A 25715-nucleotide genomic window follows, 5' to 3' on the forward strand; every position below is an offset into this window, starting at 1 on the left:
GGTCATGGGGGGCAGGCGTGTGTTTACAGTCAGGATTTCTGGGGAAAAAAAGTTATTTTTCTCTTATCCATCATGGGAAAGAACTCTTCTCCTTGCTTGGTTAGGAGACATTCCCAAATGACCAAACCAAAGACAAGCATTGAAGCTTTAGAAATAGTGCAATGATTACGCCTTACAGAAGTTCTGTAGTCTGAAAAAACAAATCACAAATGCCAAATATTAAATGTCGTGCTTGCCCACCATGTTCCATACAAAGCACTCACTGTAAGCTCACGACAATTAGGGCATGGACGTACTGAAAATTTGTGAGTACTTTTTGTCTCCTTTCTGTACGTTGCACTGATAATAACATATAACATGCAGAATTTCAAACTTACTTCATAATGAATTAACCTTCAAATTAAAACCTGTATTGGGTATTTACTAGAGACCTATTGCTGAAATGCAATAATGCCACCTGAATTTATTAGAAACTGTAAATGCATCCAGTCTAGAGGAAAAACGGACTGTTTCAGGAAGTGGAACTAGAGATTTGAGGGACCTCTTAGACAGAGGGATTGTGTGTAAGAGGAGAGAGACCAAAATCAGAGGAGCTAATATGCTAGCGTAGAGACTTCTGCCCAAACAGTGCTGGAAAGCACTTCCTGAAGCACGTGTTGACCTTCTGTGATGTTCCCCACACTACTGACCTTCCTTAAGAAAGAAAATTTCAACCCTACTAATTAAGGAGCATCTTTACCCCCACTCACTATTAAATCACATCTTCAATATTGAAAATTGGTAATTAAAGTTGGTAACTAATTTTTGGTAATTAATTTTTGGAAGTTAAAACTCTCTTCAACATTTTAAATTGGTAGCTAATGAGGGAGAAAGTTTTTATGGAAATATATTGTGTAGTCTGATTTGCTAACAATTATTCATTCTGTTACAAATACAAGATGTCTTGGTCCCAGTTTCTTTGTTTGAGTATCAAGTGTTAGACTACGCGATCCTCTACTGCAGCCATCAGTACCCAGCCCGGAGCCTGGAGCCTGTGCTTAGTGGGTGTGTATCAAATCAGTGTTTAAGAGGAAAGTCCTTAGGCCTTGGTGCCAACACTTTTGTTCTTTTGAGTCCTGGATTCCTAATGCCATTCTCACTTTGTGACCCACTTAAAATGTTTATGTTTGCTTTGATGTGCCCGGGAGGAACAGCAGAACGGATTTTGCTCACTGATAGGTGGGTGTGTTTGTGGTGGGGACAGGTGTGAAACCACCTGACAATGATAACGAACTGCTGCCAGCGATGGGAGTTTGCAGATCGGCTGTTAAGCTCCAAGTAACTTTCATATTTAACACTTGGAGTGTGTGGTTGGTGTGGTAGATGGGGATGGTGTTACAAACTGGTGAGTTATGAGGAAAAAGACCTAGACACAGAGCTTTTAGGGAAACTCAATTGATCTACTTGTTTAGCGTCTATAGTAAAATGCAAAAAACACTAATATAGCACTTTTCACGTTATATTATAATATCTGTTCATGAGTCTGCTCTCTTTTTTTTAAAAATAAATAAGTAAAACTTGTTATATATATATATATATATATTTGAGTCTCTCTTAGCAAGTGTGAGGTTCACAACGTTGGATAGTGTGTTCTAATTTATCTTTATTCAGTAATTAGTGTCCAACATTACCAGATCCTCAATAATTATTAATTAAACCAATAAAACAAAGGAGTGAAAACAGAACCTTTTTATATTGTGTATTGGAAAACCATATACATGTATGTGTGTGTGTGGCTTTACTTATATATATATATATATAATTTTATACAATTATATATTTTTGTATAATATACGTATATGATATTTGTGGGTTTTTTTTGCTTTGGTGCATAACAATAAATAACTTTCAGTATGATGGGTAACTTGAAAACTTAAATGAAGATAAATTCAAGGTGAACTGTCCAAGAGTTTTGCGAGTTTACAAGACTGACGTATAGTAATGTGCCAGAAAGCTTTGCATCCCACTGTTTTTAGTTGTTCTTGGAATATTTATTCTCTATGGACCTATAGTTGTTCCCATATTTTGAAAAAAGAGTGGAAAAAAATCTAAACATTCTTCCCGGAGAATGACTTCAGTATTCATGATGGGAGAATGAGGCTTAAAGCCATTTGTATACCTTAATGTGAGAAGAAAGCTTGAACCATCATATATTTTGTTTCTCATGGAAGCTAACAGTACGTGGCATCACTGTGTCAGCCCCCCCACCACACACATGCAAAAAGAACTCAAGATTTAGGGCACGCTAAGAGAGTGTAGAGAATCTGACCAGGATATACCTGCTCCTTAACAGGCTGCCTGTTCTTAAACGGTTAAACTGGTTTGAGCATATTTATTTCAGAACCTGAGAAAATATGATGGAAGAAAGCCAGGGACCTTGGCCTTGCTCTCTTGTCCTGGACCTGGAGGACACAGACCCCCCCTTTTTTATGGCACTGTGTCTATTATTCAGCTGCCTCGATGCTTTGACCCTAAGTCCTGAGCAAGCTTTTCATATATTCCCTAAGATGTCTTTTTCTTATCATATCACATTAGATCATTTTTCATTATCAAATAGTTTATTTGAGATTTCTTCAGAGTTACAAGTTGCTTATTTTACTCATGTTAAGGGTAAGTTGAATGGAATGTTCATAATGTATACAGTTGGAGTCACAATATATCCTTTTTGCTGGAATTGTAAATTATTTCTGCATTTGAGCAATAAAATGTAAATGTTTTATAATAAGCACGGGTGCATGTTAAGTTTTGGAATTTGGAACTATAGAGAGTTCAGTTGTCTGCAGTTCGACTCCCCCAACCCCCTTCGCCATGGAAGAAGTAGTTCTAAAGTCAATTTATTGTCCTTCATTATGTCAATGGTTGATATCAATTTTCCAGTAAGACTCAAACAAAGGTAAACGACGACTCTTCTCTATGTCTTTTTATTCAAAAGCTTTTGAGAGAGCTGTTGCAGGGCTTGTTGGAAAAGGCCTTGAGGAATTTTGCCTGTAATTTAAGACATTTATTTCAGCAAGCTCATATGCACCCATATTGTCAGCACAATGACATAAAGTGTCACTTTTCTTCTCAATTCTTTCTGATTTATACTTTACTAGGCACAAATCTCCTATAGCATTTTTTAAATAATACAGAAAAGTAATAAGAAAGTTGACTTAGGAGCTGATACCGGGTTGTGGACTGGAGCATGTCCTGGCTGCTGGGTTTTCACAGGTGGAACTCAGTAGAAATAGATTGATACGGCGCTGAGTCTTAATGGAGGGAAAAAGAAACTTTGGTCTGTTAACAAATGCCTTATGATTTTCATGTTGCAGGATAATAATTTATAGTAAAATTGAGCAAAGTAAAGCAATTCTTCTTGATGCAGACTGGAGCCCTGGGGGTATTTTAAAGGGACACAGGACACTGTCGTGTGTAGACCACTCTCCCAGAACCTCTTTGTCCAGGATGCATTTAGGAAGGCAAACTGTATTCCTTGGAGGGGTTCTTGAAGAAAATAGTAACTTTAACATTACCATGGAAGTCTGTGTGTAAATACTGCAAATAATAAATACTGCTCTATTTTTTAAAGCACTGTATTTTCTGGCTTTCTTTAAAATAAGTGAGTTTCACAGAGAAAAACATTTCCACAGAGTCCTTGAAAGTTTTAAATTAAATTTTTGAATTTTGTCCAAAAAGCAGCCTTGAGACTATCATTTGGTGTTGTTTGTCTTTCGTACTAGTGAACTAGATGTGAGGGAGCAGAATTACAATTCGCCACCACTATCAAAGCTTGACGTCCCTCAATTTGTTTCGTAGAAAATGATACCACTATTTACCAAATATTTCCATTAAACACCGAGTCCAGATTGTTCTTGGTCAAAACTTCATTAAAAAAACAAGTTGATTGGTAGGATTTTAAAAGCAAAAACAAGAATAAAGTCAAATTTCCAAACAGAGGAATTGATCTCTACTAGAAAGACAGCCTTTTGAGACTTTAATAAGAATTGGGTGTCAGAGGCCCTCCCCTCCCGTCGCTCAGTTTGTTGAGTACAGTGGTGTCTGGTCGGAGAATACAACCCCAGCATGTCCACGCCTCGTGTGGTAAACCCTGTAGTGATCTGAGAAGTTTCTGCATGCAGTGGCAACATGCTGTATCCAGCCCTTATGCAATGGGTTGTATTTTATTTCAGAAGACTTGTTTCTCCAATGAACGATTAATAGCTACTTTGGCACCTACTACTAGGCTAATGTCATTCACTTATACTTGCATAGTATTTTAGAGCACTTTCCTCCAAGTGTGGTTCCTGGTCCAGCAGCAGCAGCGTCACCTGGGAACTTGTTGGAAATGCAGATTTCCAGGCCCCGCCCAAGACCTACTGAGTCAGAAGCTCTGTGAGTGGGGCCCAGGAATCTGCATTTTAGCAAGCGCTCCAGGTGATGCTGATGCATATTAGAGTTTGACAACCACCACCTCAGAGTTTCTGAAGTGTTTTCACTTTGGCATTAGGTGGTAGGGTGCTGATTTTGTTTTTAGGAACCTCAGTTTTAGGGAAGTTGATGTGCTCAAGTTCACTCAAATCTCAGTGACAGAATTTGGGCTTGAATCACATTCTTTTTGCTCCAAGTCTTGCCATTCTTTCCATGCTTGCTGCCTGGCTTGTTAAAGTGACTCAGATTATGAGAACTGGGGCTTGGGGAACAGACCCAGGCTTTTGCTACACAACTTCATGATGTGAATGCTGCCTGATTTTAGGAGTAACTGGCTTAAAAGGGCAAGATTATTTTACTTCCCTTCAGTGGGTAGGCAGGAAACGTGAATCTTGGCATAGCTGGGATTCCTGTCAAATTCAGGGCACCAAGTCAGGGTCCTGGAGACGCCAGACTGGGATGCTAGTTCTCTGGTGAGATGCCCGCCACACTGGCCATGTTATTTACCACGTCCAGGATTTTCTCACTGCAGTGACCATTGGGTGTGAGGGGCATTTATGGCTCTGTACTGACAGTGTGACCTCAAACTGGACAAGAGGGCACACAGTGTGGAGTAGTTAAAGCAGGGCAATTTAATTCATGACATACAATGTTTATTTGGAAGAACTGATCGCGATTTGTTTTTGGTGCTGATGCCACTCCAAAAACGATGCTGAGAAATTCTAATTATAGCTAAGTTTCCCCAACTCTTCTTTCCTTTGGATTTATTTTAAGGAAGGAAAACTTAAAATACTAAGGTGAAAGAGGACCAAGTTTCTCTCCTTGTAAAACATCAGTTAGTATGAAAGTGCTTCAAAAAAATCTACATTCTGTTTGTGCACTGTTACCTCACTATTTGCCCCGGTAATATGTATCTTGAAATGTAAAATACCAGAGTTTCTGAAAAATATTATTTTGGAATAAAAGCAGAGGACTAATTTTACTAAATTTTAAGGATAAGTCATAAGAGACTTAAAAAGTGGGTTTTGGTTCGCATTTTAACAGGTAGGTTTCTCCCATCTCTTATTTTGTAACTTCAAAACTAATTTTGGAAAAGATGTATAATAAATCTGAAAAATAAGATAATTTCTTATTTTCTCATTTTTTGCAACGTTATATTCAAAATGACAAACATAATTAATATCGTATAATTTAGTATAGTACTTTTTAACTTTTAAATTCCATCTACACGTTTTTGCTTAATTCTCAAAATAAACACGTGATTTAATTTTTATTATGTCTTAGATAAGGATACTGGGGTTTAGGGGAGTGATGGGAATTTTCAAAACTGAGTAGTAAGTTGGGCCCTCCTGCCTTGAGATCCCATTCACTTTCCACCACGTGAGCCTACCAGAAGGGGCACAATGAGCTGTGTGTATGGGGTCTCACTGATGGGAAATTTTACTGGTAAATATATAGGGAATTTCTTTATATCCATGATAAAATTTTTTATATCTTCGTATTTTATTTCTCTACATCTATTGTAAAATTTTACTTATTAAACTGAAATAATCTCAGTTTTAAAAAACTATAGTATCTTGTTCCATTTTGTCTTTGAAGTAGAGTAACTATTTTGCGGATAACCTTATTAACATTCAAAGTCCTTGTAGTTTGAAAATTTTGATCATTTACTCAAAGGAAATTTCTTCTAATGTGAGTTCATATTTAAAAAATATCACCGTGAAGCAAATCACACTCAAAATTTGTTTCTTCCCCAATATGTTTCCTTCTGTCTTTTTTCCATCCTTCCCATGTTCCTATCTTCCTTACACATCCCACAGTTTAGCATCCTGAATTGTGGAGACAATTGTGAAAAAGTTTAAAACTCTAAGGTTTGTTTCATCTTTAATATTTTTGACATTCTGTTTTGTGGTTCTCATATAACTGGCAAAGAGGAAGAAATACCACTGTTTCATTAGAGAGATGTACTGGTATCCAAGATTGTAAGCCTCTCTCCATATTGGTAGAATCTTCAATTACTGAGTTTTAGGAAAACTTGTAAAAGTCTAGAAATTAATCAAAGGGATAACTGGCTTATGGAGGAAAACTTGAAAAACCGTATAAGATGATTTTGCATTTTATTTAATTAATTAATTAATTAATTAATTTTTTAATATCCCAGGATCTGGCTTCAGCCCTTTACGTACATTGTCTCATTGACTCCTCACAATAACTTTATTAGGTAGGTTTTATCATCCACATTTTACAAGAACGAGATTTTACAACTTCTGGCATATTGTAAGCACTTGTTGAATGGTAGCTATTGTTTTATTTATTTTTATTTTTTTCTCAATTATTTTTTTATTGAGTTCATAATAGTTTACATCAACGTGAGATTTCAGTTGCACATTATTTCTTGACTGTCAACACATAAGTGCTCCCCTTCACCCCCTGTGCCCACCTCCCACCCCGCTTCCCCTGGTAACCAGTGCACTGTTTTCTTTGTCCATGTGTTTATATTCCACATATGTGTGAAATCATCTGGTGTTTGTCTTTCTCAGTCTGGCTTATTTCACTTAGCATAATTCCCTCTAGGTCCTTCCATGTTATTGCAAATGGAATGAATTTGTCTTTTTTTCTGGCTGAGTAGTATTCCAGATTTTGCATTTTATTGACTACAGTGAATCCTTGATCTTAGGCCAGGGTTAGATATTAAAACAGCTTTCAAAATTATCGTCAGGGAAAAACTGTGTATTATCAGTTGATTTAAGCTGCTATTTAAGGAAGCCACGGCTTTGGAAGCTGCTGCTCCTGGAACACCTGACCAAGGAAAGTGGGTTAGCAATATTGGAACTGGCAAGTTAGATATTGCCAACGATTCATTTAGTCTGATGTCTTGTGTCTATCAGAATTCTCTTTTGACTACTGCTAAAAGAGCTCTTTCCAAAACCCAAAAAAGGACCATTTTTAGCAATATATCACATGGAATATCTCACTTTTTTGTTAAGGCATTTAAACATAGATAATTTATTCCTTGAAATGTTATTTCACAAAAGGTTAGCATGAATTAGGAGAGGAAGGAGCCGTTCCTTGTTTATTGGCCTGATTCTTTCAGGACTAAAGCGCTTAGAAGAATTTTGCTCGTATTCGGGCCCTGAGTATTACCCAGATCATTTGAATACCAACCGGCCAAGAAGAGAACAGAGAAAAGTTTGGCACTTCAGTCATCAAGAATATAAAAGCTTGGCAACTTTAATTTGAAGTTCTTAATGTATGTGTATGCTGTTATCTTGTGAAATAGAATGAAAGTATGATGCTAGAGTTTCTTTTTTCCTTACGGAAAAATGAACAGAGGTCGCTAGTTTTCTCTTCTTATTGGGAGTTGCTGTGGTAGATGATATTGTCCCAAAATGGCACAATCATTATTGTTGGTCCCACATGCTCTTCCACAACCTCACTACCCCCCATCAAGAAGTGAGGTCTATTTCTCCTTCTCTTGAAACTAGACAGGCTTTTGTGAGACTCTCCACAAACCAAATGCAGGCAAGTGATAATATTTCAGAGTGCATGGCTTCTGAAGTTGGGTTATAAGAATGATAAGGCTTCTTTCTGGCTTTCTCTCATTTGGGACTCTTGTCCTTGGAACCTAAACACCATGCTGTGAAAAAAACAAGCATCCACATGGAACAGCCACATCTAGGTGTTCAGGCCACAGCCGAGCTTTCAGCTGTGCTGTCAGCCAACTCTCAACGTGAACCACCAAACATGTGAATGATGGAGTCTTCAGACAATTTCTAGTCCTCAGCCTTCGTGCCACTCCATTTGATGCTAAGTGGATTAAAGATGACATGTCCCCACTGGGTCCTGCCTACATTGCAGATTCACGAGAAAATGAGTATTTGGGGTGGTTTTTTATGGAGCAATAGATAAATGGAAGAGTGCATGCTCCAGAAAAAAAAAAAAAAATCACAACAGCGTTTCATATAATTACAATAAGAGAAAAGAAAAAATCTATTGCACATGTACAAAATAGTTCTGAGAGCTAGACCTCATAAATGTCTAAAATTCATCAGAAACTTTTCTGTTAGACAAGATAAGGAAAAATTGCCATCTTTGAACATACTTTTTTTGCTTTTCACAAGTGCCCAGTAGCATCTTAGAGGATCTTCACAACTTCCACTTACCAAAGTCCTAATTCTGTCAAGCCTTTTTGGATTTCCTGTAAGTCCTTGTTTGTAACCAGGATAAGAAATAGTATTTCCAAGAAGATTATTGATTTTTGATGCCCTTTCTGGAAGATCAGCACTGAAAGTTCCCGATGGAGATCCAAGCTAAAACAGGCTAAGAAGAAAACCTAATTGAAACAAAGTGGCCTTTTCAAATGCCACTGAATTATTTAAACCAAACAACTAAAAATTTATTTGATTGGATGGCCTTATTTTTCTTTTTAATGTAAAAAGTTTATCAGTGGGTGAATGTCAATCATAGCAGGGATTAGTGATTGTGAGGATTGAGAATTAATTTATTTAAAGCACTCAGAATAGCCCCTGCAGAGAGTAAAGACTATTTGAATATGCATGTATTATGATTATGATTATGATTGTCAAATCTGTTATTATTTATTTAAATATTACAGTAATGCTCAATTACGAGTCCCTCGTATAGAGAATTAAAAAAATAAAGTAGTGCATCTACTCTCCATAAGGCAATTAGAGGATTACTACAGAAGCTTTAAAAATAAATGAAACACAGTCTAGAAAGATGGTGTTTTCTAAAGCTGTGAAGCCCTGGTTTGCTGTTGCCACCAGAGATGCTGCTGACAGTGAGCCAGGACTTCTGGAGCACCACGCAGTGTTTGTAGCCCAGGACAGGATACACAGAAACCTTCTGATTTCAGGCAGTTCTGTTGCTCATTTAATTCCTATGTTGCAGTGGCCTGAGAGTCTGTGAATATCAAGAAAAGAAAATCAGAGAGGCTCTGTACAAAGTTAGAGAACAGTCCATAAGATGACTCTCTTCTGACACCAACTGCAGAATCTGGGAGTTCCAAAGACTGCCCTCAGGTTTGCTAGTTCCCTAGAAGGATTCACAGAACTCATGGAAAGCTGTTATACTCACGGTTACAGTTTATTACAGTGAAAAGATACAGATTAAAAATCAGCCAAGGGCAGAGACTCATGGGGCAGAATCCAAGAAAGTTCGAAACAAGGAGCTTCCAGTTGTCCTTTCCTCACAGAGTCATGAACAGTGTTACTTTTCTGGTGACGATGCGTGAAAATACACATGGAGTACTGTCACCTAGGGAAGTTCACCTAAGGCTTGTTTCCATGGTTTTTCTTGGGGTTCAGTTATGGAGTTGACTGCCCAAGTGGCTGACCTTGAGTCTCCAGTCCCTATGGAGGTAGAGCTGACACCTTTCATCTCCAGCCCCCCTTGAGATAGTGGATACCATATGGCACAAAACCCCCATCATGTCACATCCTTAGAATGTCTGGTGTGGTCCAAAGCCCCCAGGTTAATAAACACATTCTTTCTCGAATGTCTGGTAAGGAGAAGAGTTGGTCCTGATCCCTCAAGAGATGTCACGAAATACGTGTTTTATTGCCTCCTCTTAAGTAGTTATCACGTTTTGATGATAACTCCCAATGTTTTATCAGTAGAGAAACGATGGAAGTGTGTGGCTTCAGCTTTTTAGCATGTATTCAAAGTTTAATATTTTGGTTCTCATGCAGGAACCTGAGAACCAACACAGCCTTTGAACCGTGTTTGTCTTTTATATATTACCCTTGCCCTTATGCATCAATATTGCCTGTTTTCTTCCCCTAAACAGCATCACCTTCTTCTCTGCTCTCCCCACCACTGGTTTAGAGGGTACAAATGTTAATTAGAAAATAATACATCAAAATAAAATAATTTTTTTTTTACCAAAAACAGGCTTGATGAATGACTTGACTCAAAATTGTTAGCACTGAATTATTCGAGCTGAAAGTTTCTGCTTTACCTTGTTCCACTCACTTATTCACCCAGAGTGTATTAATCTCCTGTGAAGTGCCAGGTACTGAGAGGTGCACGAATATAACGGCAATATATCTCCTCCCTACAGTGGGGAACTTTGTAAAAATACACATGACCTCTCTTCTTTCTTCTTTCCTCCTTACTTTCCTGTGTTCTGTTAGTCTTTAGGATGGGGCAGGAAGTGCCGGGAAGGTGAATCTGTATATACAAAGAGGTTTCTAAATGATCCACTCACCTCCTCTCCAACCACCATTAAGAACTGCTCTCAGTGGTTTACAATATGAAGGAGGCAGACGAGATAAATAAATGATTACACCCTCCAGGTGAAATACTAATCGGGTACGTTCAAAATATTACTAAATATGTTAGAGTGTTTGGCTCACATTGTCAGAGTGAAGAGGCAAAGTAGAGGAATGGATTCTCTATTAGACAGATTTCCCAGGAGATAACAGATATTCTGGAAAAATAATTTCAAAGAGAACTGAAAGGAGAAAAAGATGTATTCAGTTGCTTTTTAAGGTAGCAAGTTTTTTTTCTTCTTCCTTTTTTTGGTCCTATGAGTTGATGCTTGTCAGGCACTTGGCATGGGTCATGCCATGATTAAATTGAACGGTGAATTATTGATAGTGATGGGTGTTCTGACTATGGACTGACATAGGTTTAGAGGAGAATAAAATTAATAGAAACACAATGGTAGAAAATTTGAAAATACAATCATTAATTGTATAACAACATTCATAGGCATTTTACTGTAAGCAGAAAAATAAGCCTTTTTTCTTTTTCATTAAAAAGAAATCTATATAGATGTGGCCTGGAGAGGATGAAAGTGTCGGTTTTTACATTTAAGGATTTGTGCTTTATGAGCCTTGATACATTAATGCTTCCTCTGGGGCTCTTCTGGACGAGCACATTGCACAGGTGGCCCATTGAATTTATAGACACAATAACTGAACGGGAGAAATAAGAGGCCAGAGCATTTGTGGCACATGGGATGCAGCTGGCTTGGCCACTTAACAGCCGACATAAGTTTTATGTGACACAGCTACTTACTGAAACACAGGAGACACTCTTTTTCCTGGGACCACAACCTACTGTTTTTTTCCCTCTTCCCTTCCCCCAGCACAGACCTGGGAAGGCCCTGAGAGCTGCTTTGTCAAACTCTGAAACAAGCAAATTAATTTACAATAATTTATAACATTCTAGAACTCCTTGAAACGAACATCTGTTAAATGCAACTTCATTTTGTAACATTCTAAAACTCGGATGAGTTAAACAGTTAACTTGTTTAACTTGGGCTCAGAAACCTGGAAAAAGTAAAGCGCTTGTGTCTGAGGAAAGTTTGAAAAAGCCAGAGAACTAGCTTTTACAAATTAAAGTGGTTGTTTTATCGTCTAAATTATAAACACCACTTGGGAGTGGGGGATAGCGTGCTTTGACGAGAATATCCTCAAGACCACGGGGATGTCTATTGCCAAACATGCTGGAGAATAAAAAGGAAAATGATAAATACAGACACACACACAGTCTAAAACGTAAAAGATATAGAATTAGTTATTGGCAAATACTTCTAAAGATTCCTCGTCAGTTTAATTTAACTGGTGCCGTACTCAACGCTCAGGCCCTTTCACGCCCCACTATTTCCTATCTGCTCTGAGAGATATGGGTCCTGGAAAGAGAGAAGAAATATGAAAACAGGAGAGAAACGAAAAAAGTTAGAGAAAAAGTGAGATATGAAGCAAGTGTAAATGAGAAGTAGGGAATGGTAGAGAGGAAAGAGGCAAAAATATTATTTTCCTTACCTTTGCATATTATTTGTGGGCAAGAAAATTTATTAAGATAGTAATTTATTTTTTGCTTTTTCTCTGTTATTTTTCCCCAGGTTCAACTTATAGCCACGCTCTGGTGCCCTCAAGAAGTTTGTTTAGAGGGCAAAAGTAGAAGGTATCTATAAAAAACCTGTGTCTTTGGATTTTGTTTGCTAGAAGCTTGAGTTCTTTGAGGAGAAGGAGGTGGGAACGTGGACGTTCCTTGAGGCTGGGGTGGGCCTGGAACCCATCTGCTTCCCAACTGGGAGGGGGAAAGTCCTCAGAGGGCAAGGCCCTCAAGATAGGCCCCAGAGGTGAGCTGGTGGCCTCTGGTTTCCAGCCTCAGGCAAGATTTTCTTCTGTTACCTGTGGCAGAAGAGCAGCAGCTGCGGGGGCCTCATGTGAACTTGGACAAGGGACATCTCTGCACCACGCTATTCAGAAAGAAGCCCAGAGGAGTCTTCCAGATGTGCTGACCCTGGGCTTCTGCACCACTGCAACACCTGTATGGAGTAAGGAACCCCCCAGCTATAACGAGGGAAGAGCTCTGCCCTCCGAGGGGAGGAGAGTTCAGACAGGGCGTGCGCTTCACCTCCCTCTCTGCTACGTTTGGTTTGTGGGCTTGGAATTTCCTTTTTCAATAACTCCCAAGTCTATCTGACCCACTTCTGTTGTTTCATTCATAGCAGAGAGAGACATCCACAGGTATTTTTCTCTCTCTCTATATGCATGCATTCAGTTATTTTAACCTGCCTTTTCCCACAGAGGGTTTTAGACAATGTAGACAATTTGCTTGGGAATATTATCATTTCAATGATAATCTCCTTTCCACACTGAACAATAAAATATAGCTCCAACAATATTGTGGACCAACTGATTTGAGACAAGAGCTAAATTTAAGTTTATCCATTGTTAAAGACAAATAGTCTATTTAAAAATTAAGAATATAACAGATGTGGATTGGATATTTGATATTTTCATGAGCCAACGTGATGCAGCAGATAATGAACTTGAGCTCTGAAGCATACCTGAGATTCAGCCCTAGCTTTTCGTAATGCTATCTGCATAATATTGGGCAGGTTGCGTAGTTTACTTTCACCTCTGCTGCGTAGGGTTGTTGTGAGGATTGACTATAAATGTGGGGTGAAGCACTTGAACAGGGCCTGGCACAGACTTGCTGTTTAATGTTTAATAACACTAGCTGGTTTGCTTGCAACTAAGCAGTCCTGCTTTCAAAAACTTAGAATAGACCCAGGTGAGGCAAACAATTGATATGTTCATAGCAAGTCATGATCTTTGGTTCATTTGACTCCTAAGAATCCCTAACAGAATGCATCTTAGTGTTGTTGCTACGTGTATCCAGAGAAATAAACCTATAATTCCTTGGGATGTTTTATGATTCAAATGATTTACTACTTCAAATTGGTATTTCTTTAGACCTACAATGAAAAAGGACATGTTTTCATTCAATGAAAATACGCTGGCATGATATGTGTTGGCTTGCTTTGTCCAAAAGTAGTAAGGGATTGCACTAAATGATTAACATAGTTTTTCCTGTAACTTTCATGTATTTGTGTGTGTGTGTTTGCCTGTATGCACGTGCACATGTGCCCACATTCATACACCTAAAGACCCTAAAGTTACTTAATCTCAGTACTTTAATGGATGTTGATGTTATCGCATTGGCCTCGTAAGCACTGTTTGCCAATTTAAAAACTACCCAGTTTGGACTACAGAGAGTCCATGACAGGATTGGGTAATGCAATTTTAGAGCATTTTAATGTAACACATGACACAGGCTTATAGAAATCATTTTTCTTAAGGTGCATCCTATAAGGGACATTGCTTACTTGTTTATGGGTTTTTTTAAAGTATAATCTTGAATTGAATAATAATATAACTTTTACCTCATTCAAGATATTTATTAGAAAGAGATATTTTTACTTGGAAGTTTATTATAGCTCATAAAAATGATTAGCTAAGAATAACTGAACATGTACAATGAAGTGAGCAATGTACACTGTTAATTAACAGTTAAATTAATGGGACCATATAGTTCACAAAATACAGATAACCAACAGGGTGGTTAAGATGGTCCTTGCTCACTAAAAATGGGTGGATGCCTTGGCCAGATGGCGATGGCAGTGTGGGCTCCTCACTGACTGGTCTGCGTCAGAATCTTGGTTTCCTCACATAAGAATTAAACATAGATTGTGGAGAATTCTGTTTCTCCTGCAAGTGTTCCAAGTTCTATCTTTAACATTCTCTCTTTGCTTCCTGTAATCCTGCAGATCCAGGCAAAGGCTGGACCATCAGAGGGGCTCTGATGTTGCATGCTGTGTGTGAAGCATCTTCTGTTTCACCCTGGCAGTCATGATTCTCTTTGAGCCGCAGTTTGTTTTCTGTCTCTGGAAGTTCATGGCAGAGGTGGGCGGGACTCAGCAGGTTCTAGGTCAGGTTTTTACTGAAAAAGTGTTTTACTTTCTCTTGAAAAAGTCATGGAGGGCAAACAGGGGTTGAGATGCAAGATCACAAAGTAAATTGTTTCAGTTGCACACATTGCCCCAAATGTGTCCTTAAGTCTCATAGAGGAGGCTTAGTTTGTGGCAGCAGAAGGAATGACTCAAAAAGGTCAATGTCCAAAAGATTTTTTTATAGAGATTTACTAATCTAGAAAATACATTATTCCAACAGCGGGAATATTTGATTGCAAAGAATAATTCATTGATTAGCCCTACTTAAAAAAGAGAACTTAGTTATCGAGCAGAGTCAAATAACAGGTTTTTCTGACTTCTAAGAACTTATCCCCAAACAATTAAGAGCATATGCAAGGACTTGACCATATCAACTTGATTACTGTAGCTTTATATTATTTTTCACCAGCTGATAGAACAAATTTCCAAACATCATTCTTTTTTTTTTTTGAGGAAGATTAGCCCTGAGCCATCATCTGCCGCCAATCCTCCTCTTTTTTGCTGAGGAAGACTGCACCTGAGCTAACATCTGTGCCCATCTTCCTCTACTTTACATGTGGGACGCCTACCACAGCATGGTTTACCAAGCGGTGCCATGTCCACACCCGGGATCTGAACCAGCGAACCCTGGGCCGCCAAAGCAGAATGTGTGCACTTAACTGCTGAGCCACTGGAACGGCCCCCAAACATCATTCTTTTTAAAAAATGTCAATTATTATGTATTTATTCATTCAGAAAATCTATAACTTTGTCAGATCCCCTCACCTTCATCCCAAACTATATTTTTATTTGAATAACGTTAAATATACAAATACATGTCAGAGAACTAAATCAGTACAATTTTTAGTTTTCATCTAAGAATATTGAATTATTCTTTAACTTTAAGGAAGGACATTATATCTAGGGATGTTCAATTTCATATTTGAAGTTTGGGCTCATTTTTATGTCTATCAAGATAATGTTTAATCTTATTTTAACCATCCACCTATTTTATATTAGGTGTGTAACCCAATCTGCTTAGCTTCAACAGTTTTGACGAGGATGTCTTTACGTGTTCTGCAAAATAATTGTTAAAAGTGTTAGCAGGACAGAGCCATGGATACAAAGTCATATGATGTATGAAATTTAGTGGCAAAGATTTGGGATCTATTTAAGAGGTTCAAGTAATCTCTAACTCTGTTTAACGTAAAAACTATATTTTTAACAAAGAATTTAATTAAAAAATTATTTAAAATCATTCATGACACATTTGAAGATCTTTATTGTCTCTATATATCATTTATATGCTAATGATTTTTATACCATTCATGTATTAAAGTGTTGATTATTGAGGTTAATGGTTGGCAGAATGCACAATAAACAGGTTTTACTTCCTAAATACAGCGTGAAATATCACTCCTCCCCCACAAACAATCCCCACATTCCTCTGCTCCCTTTCCAAAATCTCATTCTCACTCAAAGACCCTAACCAAATCTCTCTGTGTGTCTGTTCCTGCTTGTCCAGTTTGTCCGATATTTGGCACAGTTGCTGAGGCAATGAAAATCGACTTTGACTAATTATTAAGGATCCTAAGTCTTGCCATGAAGAAGGGATAAGGAACCACTCTGTTGCCCTCAACCTTGAACCTGGTGTTCAGTAGCTGAGCCCTAATAGCCCACCAGCTTGCCTCTTCCCAGCCACTCCATGTGGATCTGTGACTACTAGTTTATAGTCCAAATATCCAAAAGGAAATCTTGCCCTGAACACCGGGCTGATTTGTGCTACCCTCACTGCCCCTTTATTTCTGAGAAGTTGCGGTCAAATGTAACACCCAGCCACGCCCACTGAGACATTGCCTCATCCCATCTTCTGCTTCTACCCCTGGTGCAAGATACTTCTTGCCACAGATAGGTACTGCCACTTTCCAGATTCACTTCATTAGGACCCTGCCTTCTAGAGGGCACTTTGCATGTTGTGAGCTTGAGTGGAACCCCAGTTCATGAGCCCCCTGTCAGGCATTTAGTTTGGATTGTTGGTAATTCTGCTTGGGTCCAGCTCCAAAGTCATTTCGCTTTTCACAGATTGCCAATGATCTCAGTTCCAAACATTTGCTTTTTCCTGCCAGCCTGGTGTTCAGGTGGCCGTAGACATTTTATCTGAGGCTATGAAGATCAAGAAATTATCATGTGTTCCTGGACAATTCTTACTTACTTATTAATTTTTTTTTCATGCAGTTGGCAATTTAATTCCAAACTTCTGAATGGCAGGAATTATGCATTATTATATCTCTCACTGTAGTACTAACCATATTTTTTGGGAAAAGATCCAGATACATTATTTGATAAATTCTAGTATTTGTATAGGGTCAGATACATTATTTAATAAATTCTAGTATTTGTATAGGGTCAGAGCATGGATTATTTGAAATAGGACCTGATATTGTATTCTGAGTACTATGTTTATCTTATTTTTAGCATCGTTTTTTGCACATAGTATTCAAAATTTGTTTCTTGGTTAATATATATGAACGGTATATGAAATGCATTGTTGGAGGAAGCATTTTTTAAAGAAGATTGTTTAAAATCATTATTATTCTCAGGGAACTTTTGAATGAATTACTCCATTGAAATTTTTCTGAAAATTCTTAGCTTTCATATGCTGTGTCAGGGCAACCTTTCCCACTCTGTGCATAGAATAGTCTTTTCAATACAGCACCTGAAGGGGTCACTCAAGCACAGGACAAATACTCTTGGTGGCATAGGCTCTTGATTTCAATAGCAAAATGTCTTTAAGTGGTGGTAGAAACATTTTGTCACTTCTGAGGGACAGAGCAGTTGAATTCTTTCTGGAAATAAAGGTTGTTTTCCTAATGAGTGCATTCAAACTTAAGAATTTAAGGGATGTTCTTCTTGCCAATTCTGAAAAGTTTTTATTTCCCTGATGTTTTCCTAGAAGCTTGTTTTAAGGATAGGAATGAAACCCAGAACACAGAAGTCTTAGAGAGATTAGACTTCAAAAGGGTTTGAAGGAAATGAGGGCAGGGTCTTTTCAGACTTCTACCCTCTATTTTTCTCATGGTGAAAGGATTTTTTAGAAGCAGGGGTGGGAAGGGTTGTAATTGCATAGCATATTTTTTGCCAAATTTCATTGTATTTTTGTTATCCAAAATATAGCTCAGGAAAGTATCCTGTTGCTTCATAGTTTATTAGTACTGATTTCATTCTAGGCAAGAATATATGAAAACAAGAAGCTCTTAGTAATTAGATTTTGCTATGAAAAGATTTTTCATAATACTGATTGTTTTCCCATTAAAAAAACGAGATTGATTAATTTCACACAAAAGGAGATTACCTTGAGAATTCTGTCACTTGTATGGTTATCATATATTTAATTTACCCTATTTTTTAAAAAATGTGTATGCCTAAAAATCCTAGCACAATGAATATATGATAAAAATCTCTCATTGCTTTGAAATACTCTAAGTTCATCTGTGACTGAAAATTAGGTAGAAATTCATTTTTTCATACCTTCTCTGAGCAGTTTCTTTATTTCTAAATTTAACTTAAGGTTGACATTTTAAAGTTGTTTTATGGAGAAAAGTGTGGTCGCATTTCTACGCTCCTTATGTTTGACACTTGCATTTTTTAAAGCCAGCAATACTCATTGATTACCTAGAAAGTTTCTTTATGCTTTGTTAATTTGATAGACCAGGCAATTTATTAGGTGTTTCCTGTTTTTAACTGTAGTCTGATTCTGAAGGAAATGAGCGGTGTCTGTGGCACAGCAGATGAGTCTGTGTCTGATGAGAGCCATGTGGGCCAAACTCTCATTTTTCATAAGTGCTGTCATTTTACAGATGTATGACCTTTTTCTTCTTTCTTCAGAGGAGGAGGGGCTGGGGAAAGAAGATAATGCACAGGGTTCATTTGAGAAACTCTCGTAGGCAGAGACACAAATCATGTCATGTAAACCAGAACAGGCTAAGGAAACCTCACATCTCTTTTCCGAAGACAATAACAGATAGGACAGAGAACGATGGAGTCAAAGATGATTAGGAAAACAGGAATGGTTAATGGGTAACAGCAACGTGGCGCCAAGCTGTTCACTCCATGTCATAAAGATATGAAGCCACACAAACAGAGGCCAGGTAAAAGGTCTCTGGATGCATATCCAGTCAATGTAGATGTAGATTTGTGCTTTAAGACTATTTGATGGGGAATAATATGAAGTATGGGGAAGTTACTCGTAGCAAATTAAGCTATTCCTCACTTACACGTTGCAGCACCCCCAGGGCTCGTTTCATGGATGTGTGGTGTGACCTGTGCACTCACACAGGACTTGGAGTTCATTTAATGCTCTGCTCTTCCCCCACATTTTCATTTTGCACTGGGTCCCGCAAATTATGTAGGCAGTCTGAGCCCGCCTAGTAAATTTTGGACCTGTATTTCTTGTGTTTTAGTACATGACACTTTGACTTTTCAGTTCTGAAACCGTGGATTCACATGGTCCTTCAAACCAAGGATGGTTTAAACATCATGGGGGTCAGCAAGGAGAGATAGTTTAGCCTCTTTTTGGACCTGACATCTGACCCACCTTTACTTCCTCTAGGCCCAGGAGGTTTATTTAAGCAAGGCCAAATTTGATGAGAAGTTGAGATCATATTTCATAATCTCATATCACAACTCATGTTTAAGACAGAATGAAATAAAAAATTAATTCTTAGATTGTGTTACTAAGTAGAAACTATTATATTCTCTAACCTTGATCAACTAACACATGCATGCACACACAGATGTACACACACACACACACATCTAGGAAAAAGTTTAGTGATAAAAATTACATATTATTTTAAAATCACAATTTTATTTTACAATATAAAAACAAACTGGATCAAGCCTAGAATTTTCATACATATGAAGAGATATAACCTCATAACATCTCCTTAAGAAAATAAATCTCCACTATGTCGAGTCTTCCTTTGGAATAAACTTTCTTAATATTGTCATCACACCATTAAAAGGTGTTCATGGAGAACACTATTTGTTTTTACTTTATTCTTGCTAAACTATTTTATAATATTGAGCTGTTCCTTTTCGTAAGCATTTAAACTAGGTCTGGTCTGACAGCAAGCCCTGTTGCTATATTATGAAGTCAGTTTCTCATTTTATTTTGGAGAACTTTGTTGTTCAATTCATTTACTTTGTCCTGTGATAAAATGAGATATTAGTGTAACTGATGAAAGCCCAGTGAATTATCTCATCTGGGGTTTATGTGACTTCAGTATTAAAGGGAATTCTCTAATCTGAGCTTCTTAGGAGCAGCCTGCATGTCACGTACGCTACAAACTGCACTGGGAGCCTGTCCTCATCCTCCTGTCTCTGATGCAGGAGTTAATGTTTATTTTGGGGGGAACTACAAAGGGAGAATCTCTTTCACTTTAGTTGATCTTTTTCAAAAAGAAGATAAGGTACTATGCAGCTACACATGTTGTATCTAGCAATAAATGTGAGGAGACTCTGATATCAAATAAATCAACTTTATACATTCTTTTTAAAAAACAATCAATGTAAATGCTTTCCGGCAGTGTCCAAGCAGACCATTAAATGACAGTTGCCAAGCAATTTCTATTTTACAAATCAATTCCATACTAACTTGAGGTATATGGTAAAAACATCTACTCTATTACATAGTTTTTTTTAAAAGACCCTTCCCCCAACCCAAACTGTTAATTATTGCACAGTCAAGGCTGCAATTAAAGGCCGGAGAGATTTGTCTAGTGAGATAACAGAGGGAGGAAAACAAGAACACAATCTCTCTATGGGGCAGTTACATCACACTTGATAGCTCTTTCATGGATGCTATTGTGTTTGTTCCTTAGCAGAATGCCCTAGTCAATAGATATGCAGAAATAAAGAGCAATTGAGATGTACATCTGCCTGATTATTGGAAAGGAATACACCCTATGAAAAGCCTGAGAGATTCTGCTCTATCCAAACATCTCAAGCTCAACTCTTTGTCTTCACTTAATTTCCCAGGAAAATGTCATTGACTGGAGTATAACTCTCCAATCACTTATTTATTCTAAGATAAGGGACTGTAAACTCACTTAAGATAGACATAGCAATTCTTTTAAGAAACGAGATTTCCTCATAAGATTTAATTTATTCAACAGAATAGAGCTAAGACTATAGAAAGACACTTAAGAGCAAAGATAAGTGTCTTATAAGATATCCTTTTATTTCCACTACAAAATTTGAAGGTTCTAAACTCACAGCTCTGTGACTGGTTTGTCTGAGGCATTATTTTGAAATCTTTTCCATTGCTTAGAAAAGATTTGTTCCTTTAATTTTCATCATCTCTACTTCAATTTTAAAAAGCTTCTATTTCTGAAGATAAATTTTTCTTTCCTTTCTTTTTAAAAATGATAGTCGACTTCTTGTCATAACCTTCTGAAGCCAAGGCATTTGAAATTGAATAAATCAATCCTCTAATTCATATTTTACTTTTCTTTTGAATCGTCCCTCATTTATCTAATCTCTCTTAAGATTCTCCTTTGTATATTTAGCTTAGGTACATTTACCTGTATCTTTCAGCAACATCGTCCATCTTGATACAGGGGGCATTGATTAAAATCTATCTAGAAATTAAGTTCTTTCTCCTTTTAATACTTACTGTATTATAATATAGTTTTTATGCTTGACATTAAAAATAATATATTTTCATCTATTTGTTGAATTCTCCATGAAATATATAAAGAATTACAATGATAGATATATCATGGTGATGTTTTGAATTGAGTCTCAAGTTAGGTCAAAAATATATTTAACAGACTTTTTTGATAAATATAACTATCATAACAACGTACTTATATAGTCTTATAACTTGAGGGGAACATTTTTCCTTGCCATGAAGATTGAAGATAGTCTAAGAAAAGTATGACCTAGCCACAAAATAAAGTGTTGAGGGGGCACAGGGTAGGAGAGGTTGGGGCTTATGCTTAACTTTCTGCTTGCAATATTTTACTATGATTTAGTTACACTGAGACTTACATAATATTTTCCCTTTTTATAGTTCATAATAACATAAATAATTTTAAAAAACCCTGCCACGGAATTTGAATGAAAGGGTATTATGTGAATCTAAAAACTCTCTCTGTGAGCATTACAGTAGAATTGATCCTTCCTAAGATTTTAAACTTTTCAATTAGATCTGACATGCATATATATGGGTTTCTATGAAACCTGAAAACACTGGGCTCTCCTTCTAGTGTGGAATCTTCTTGAGCCATTTTAACATGATTCACTTAATCTTTCATTTGTATTGAATCTTCAGAAAGGCCTGCAGATCCCAATTTAAGGCTTAAATTGCTACCCACACAGATTCTGAGTATTAGGAAGCTCAATATTATCATCGTGATAGAGCATATTCCAGCTCTTCCTTCTTAGCAAACACTATGACATAATCTAATCAGATGTTGAGAGTTGAGTCCCCATTTTGTGTAATATCTACTGGGTGGCAATTCTGGGTTGAAATAATGTAGCAAGCTTTCTTCACTGAACAGCATTATTTATAAACTATAATTTTTAGTCTCTTTCTGCCGGAAATTGAAAACAAAATACAAAATAGTATGTCTGTTTTGCTTAACCATAGGGTTGTAAAATTTAATATTTAAGCAACATGCAAATTAGAAAATAACATCCTAGGAACTGGTCAATTAAAAAATCCTATGATTAAACAATTTGTTTGATAAGCATTCAGAGACCCCCATATTCTTTCTCTTTTTGGCACAGTTGTTTTCCTTCTTATTTTCTCAGGCCTAAGGCATTTCATTTGTATTTTATTTGCATTTTGTTCTTAATGGGAAAAAAGAGAAACCAAGGAGATAAGAGAAAGAAAGAAAAAACAGTTCCAGATATTGAGCAGTAACCATTCCTTGGTGTTAGCCTGTGCTTTTGAATATTTTATAATTTATAAACTGAAAACACATTATGCTCTGCTTTTCAAACAGGCTTTGTCACATGCCTTTCCTAAACCTTTTAAGACATAAGGCTTGTGACTGGGATAAAAAATATGCATTCTTTATTTCTGCATATCTCCTGCGGTACTCACTGTGGGACTGGAAGAATAGAGTAGGTTAGAAGGAGTTCTGGAGAGGCTGCTAATCATTTACAGAGGCAAAACTGATTTTTAGCTTTTTACTTTTATTGAAAAAATATATATATTGGTACTTTAAAAATATCAAGAGAGTGGATGCTAGCTAAAAAGTCCTCTTTCTGACTTCATCATCATCTGGACACATATTAGGAGAGATGCTACTGAGATTTGTTGAACCTCATTGAATTAAGGTCAACTCATCAATTCTTAACAGGAATATAAGTTGAAGTTGATTCCTAATAGCTTCTGGAATGTAAAAGAAATGCTGACCTTTAGTCTAGAGGTCAATGGAAGCAAAGTCAAGAGCCAGAGAGTTTTGGTAAGAAATTTACACATTGCTGATAAGAGGTGGAAATTGTCTCTGTTTCACATGCTGGAATCCAGAGATGGTGTTTCTAGTTCTGCTCTTGTAAGACCAAGACCAGTCACTTAACCTGCCTGTCTTGTATTTGCTTTGCATGCATGAGAATTTATGTTGGCAAGTTGCTTTTCTGGAGACAAAATGAAAGCTTTGTTAATGTAGCATATTAACCACTTGCTGCATGTATAATATAAAGGATTTCAATTTGCTAAGAGAAAAATCCCAAGTTAGCTGATGATCAGATCTGGAAACAGAGAGAACATTGAAGAGAAGGGCAGAGCCTGGCTGTTCTTTGAAAAGGGCGGCCATGTGCCATGCAGCTTCCAGACAGCTGCCCAAGAGCCAGGCAGTGCAGGGATCCTGTAAAACTTCAGCCCTTGAATTCTGCGGCGATAAGGCACGCTCTCTGGATTAACAGCCCTGTCAAGGGGAACCCTCTGAAGTGCTTATTTGTTTAGAAGAAGATCCTCGTTCATCATCAGGGAGTGATAGAAATGGGGCTCTCTGACGCTGTATCTGAAGGCTACCTGGATGTATGGGCTCGTTTGGCACCATGGAAAGGAAGAGAAGGAGAAAAGACACTGATGCTATTCAGTTTCAGCAGAGTGTTAAAGTGAAACATATTATATGTGTTCCAAAACACCATTTTTTTTAATGCCAATTTTATCCCTTTTCATTGTAAACCTCTTTGGGGAAAATTTTATCTTAAATGAAAATCAGAGACGAAAAACATAGTTAGGCTGTTAACTAACAAACAGACATCCAAAAAGAAAAAAGCAACACTTTTGTAAAATTTGAAATTAGAATTGCAGTTCCCTTTAATTACTTTATTATTGTAGCCTCTGAAATCCATTTTATCAATCAATTCCTCTAGTCAAGCATGTGGATCTGGTATTTATTTGCTATAATAAGTAGATTATAAGCTAAAATAAGTTTTCCTTTTAAAAGTGCCATAGCTGAAAGAGTGATTAAAAAAATGTTTCGGGATAATGAACGATTTTTTTGATAATCTGGAATTTATGGTATTATGAAAATGGAAAATGCTCAAAAGCAAATATTATCTGTAGAAATGAATGAGAATAATTAATATAAAAATTGAATGCCTTGCGTATAAATAAGAATAGGATTACTTGCTAGGTAGGTGAAATTTTAGGTACTGTGATCAGTTATAATTGAGAATTAAAGCTAAATTCTGTGATTTTGAGCGTACGTATAATTAATAAGGAATTAGTTTTACCTAAAACAAATGGCATATATTTCAATTACTAATTTGTGCTTATATAATACATAATTCACGACTACTATATAGTGGTATATGTCACAAGAGTGCATAGATAGACATAAGCTATAAAATACAAAGCGCATCTGCGCCTTCTCATATAACTATAATTTACTGAGAACTGTTTGCTAATAATTACCTCTTTCTAACATCCCTGCAAGTAGATCTTGTGGTCTTAGCTTATAGATGAGGAAAGGGAAGTTGAGGGAGGTTAAACTACATGTCCAAGGCCACCTAGCCAGTACGTGGCAGAGACGGGATGTGAAGGCAGATCTGAAGCCCTTGCTGTTCACTTGTAGTTGCATCGCCTCCCTGACTAGATCTACACGTAGCTATCTGCAAATGTCACTCCTATTTCTGAGAATGCTGCGTACGATGGATGTCTGTCTCAAAGGATCTGTCAGATATCCTAACGGCTACATAGGAAAAACAAAGTGAAACAAATAAAAGGGCTGAAGCTTGTTGCCATCTAAGAACCAAACCAATGTAATGATTAAATGTTGGAACAAAGCAGGCTGAGGTTAGGAAAAACACTGTGCCACCGGCAGTGTGTTTCTCTTATCCTCTCACTTCCCCTTCTGTCTACTCTACTCCTTCTGTCTACTCAACCCCTTCTGTCTACTCCATTCCTTTTGTTTATTCTCCCCCTGCTGTCTATCCCACCCCTTCTATCTCCTCTACTCCTTCTGTCTCCACTACTCCTTCTGTCTCCACTACTCCTTCTGTCTACTCTCCCCCTTTGGTCTGCTCTCTTTCTTCTGTCTGCTCTGCTACTTCTGTCTACTCGGCCCCTCCTGTCTACTCGACTCCTTCTGTCTCCTCTACTCCTTCTGTCGACTCTACTCTTTCTGTCTACTCTCCCTGTTCTGTCTACTCTACTTCTTCTGTCTCCACTCCCTCTTCTGTCTCCTCTCCTTCTGTCTGCTCTACTCCTTCTGTCGACTCCATTCCTTCTGTGTCCTCTCCTCCTTCTGTCTACTCTACATCTTCTGTCTACTTGACCCTTTATGTTTACTCTACCCCTTTTGTCTATTCTACTCCTTCCCAGCCCCCTCGGAGTCCTCCACAGTCTACTTTATCAGATCTGACTTCCCAGGAACATCCCTCTATTTTGTCGGATTTCTCAAGGCCTTAATGTTTCCTGGGTGACTGTGTAAAAATAGTTTATCCTACTAATCTATTTAATGTGGTAGTGAGCTAATTTGTACCTATTCTAAGA

The 25715-nt window shown here is 37.4% G+C and overlaps 1 long non-coding RNA gene across 1 annotated transcript in view; it reads left to right on the forward strand.

The window, feature by feature from the left end:
- LOC106782866 (uncharacterized) overlaps positions 1–25715 on the forward strand; it is a 123945-nt gene that overhangs the window by 30883 nt on the left and 67347 nt on the right. The window contains exons 3-4 of the long non-coding RNA XR_001380219.3: positions 12320–12381; positions 12621–12757. This is a non-coding gene — a long non-coding RNA (uncharacterized lncRNA). The remainder of the gene's footprint in view (positions 1–12319; positions 12382–12620; positions 12758–25715) is intronic.

Source organism: Equus caballus, chromosome 2, assembly GCF_041296265.1.
Source record: "Equus caballus isolate H_3958 breed thoroughbred chromosome 2, TB-T2T, whole genome shotgun sequence".
NCBI lineage: Eukaryota > Metazoa > Chordata > Mammalia > Perissodactyla > Equidae > Equus > Equus caballus.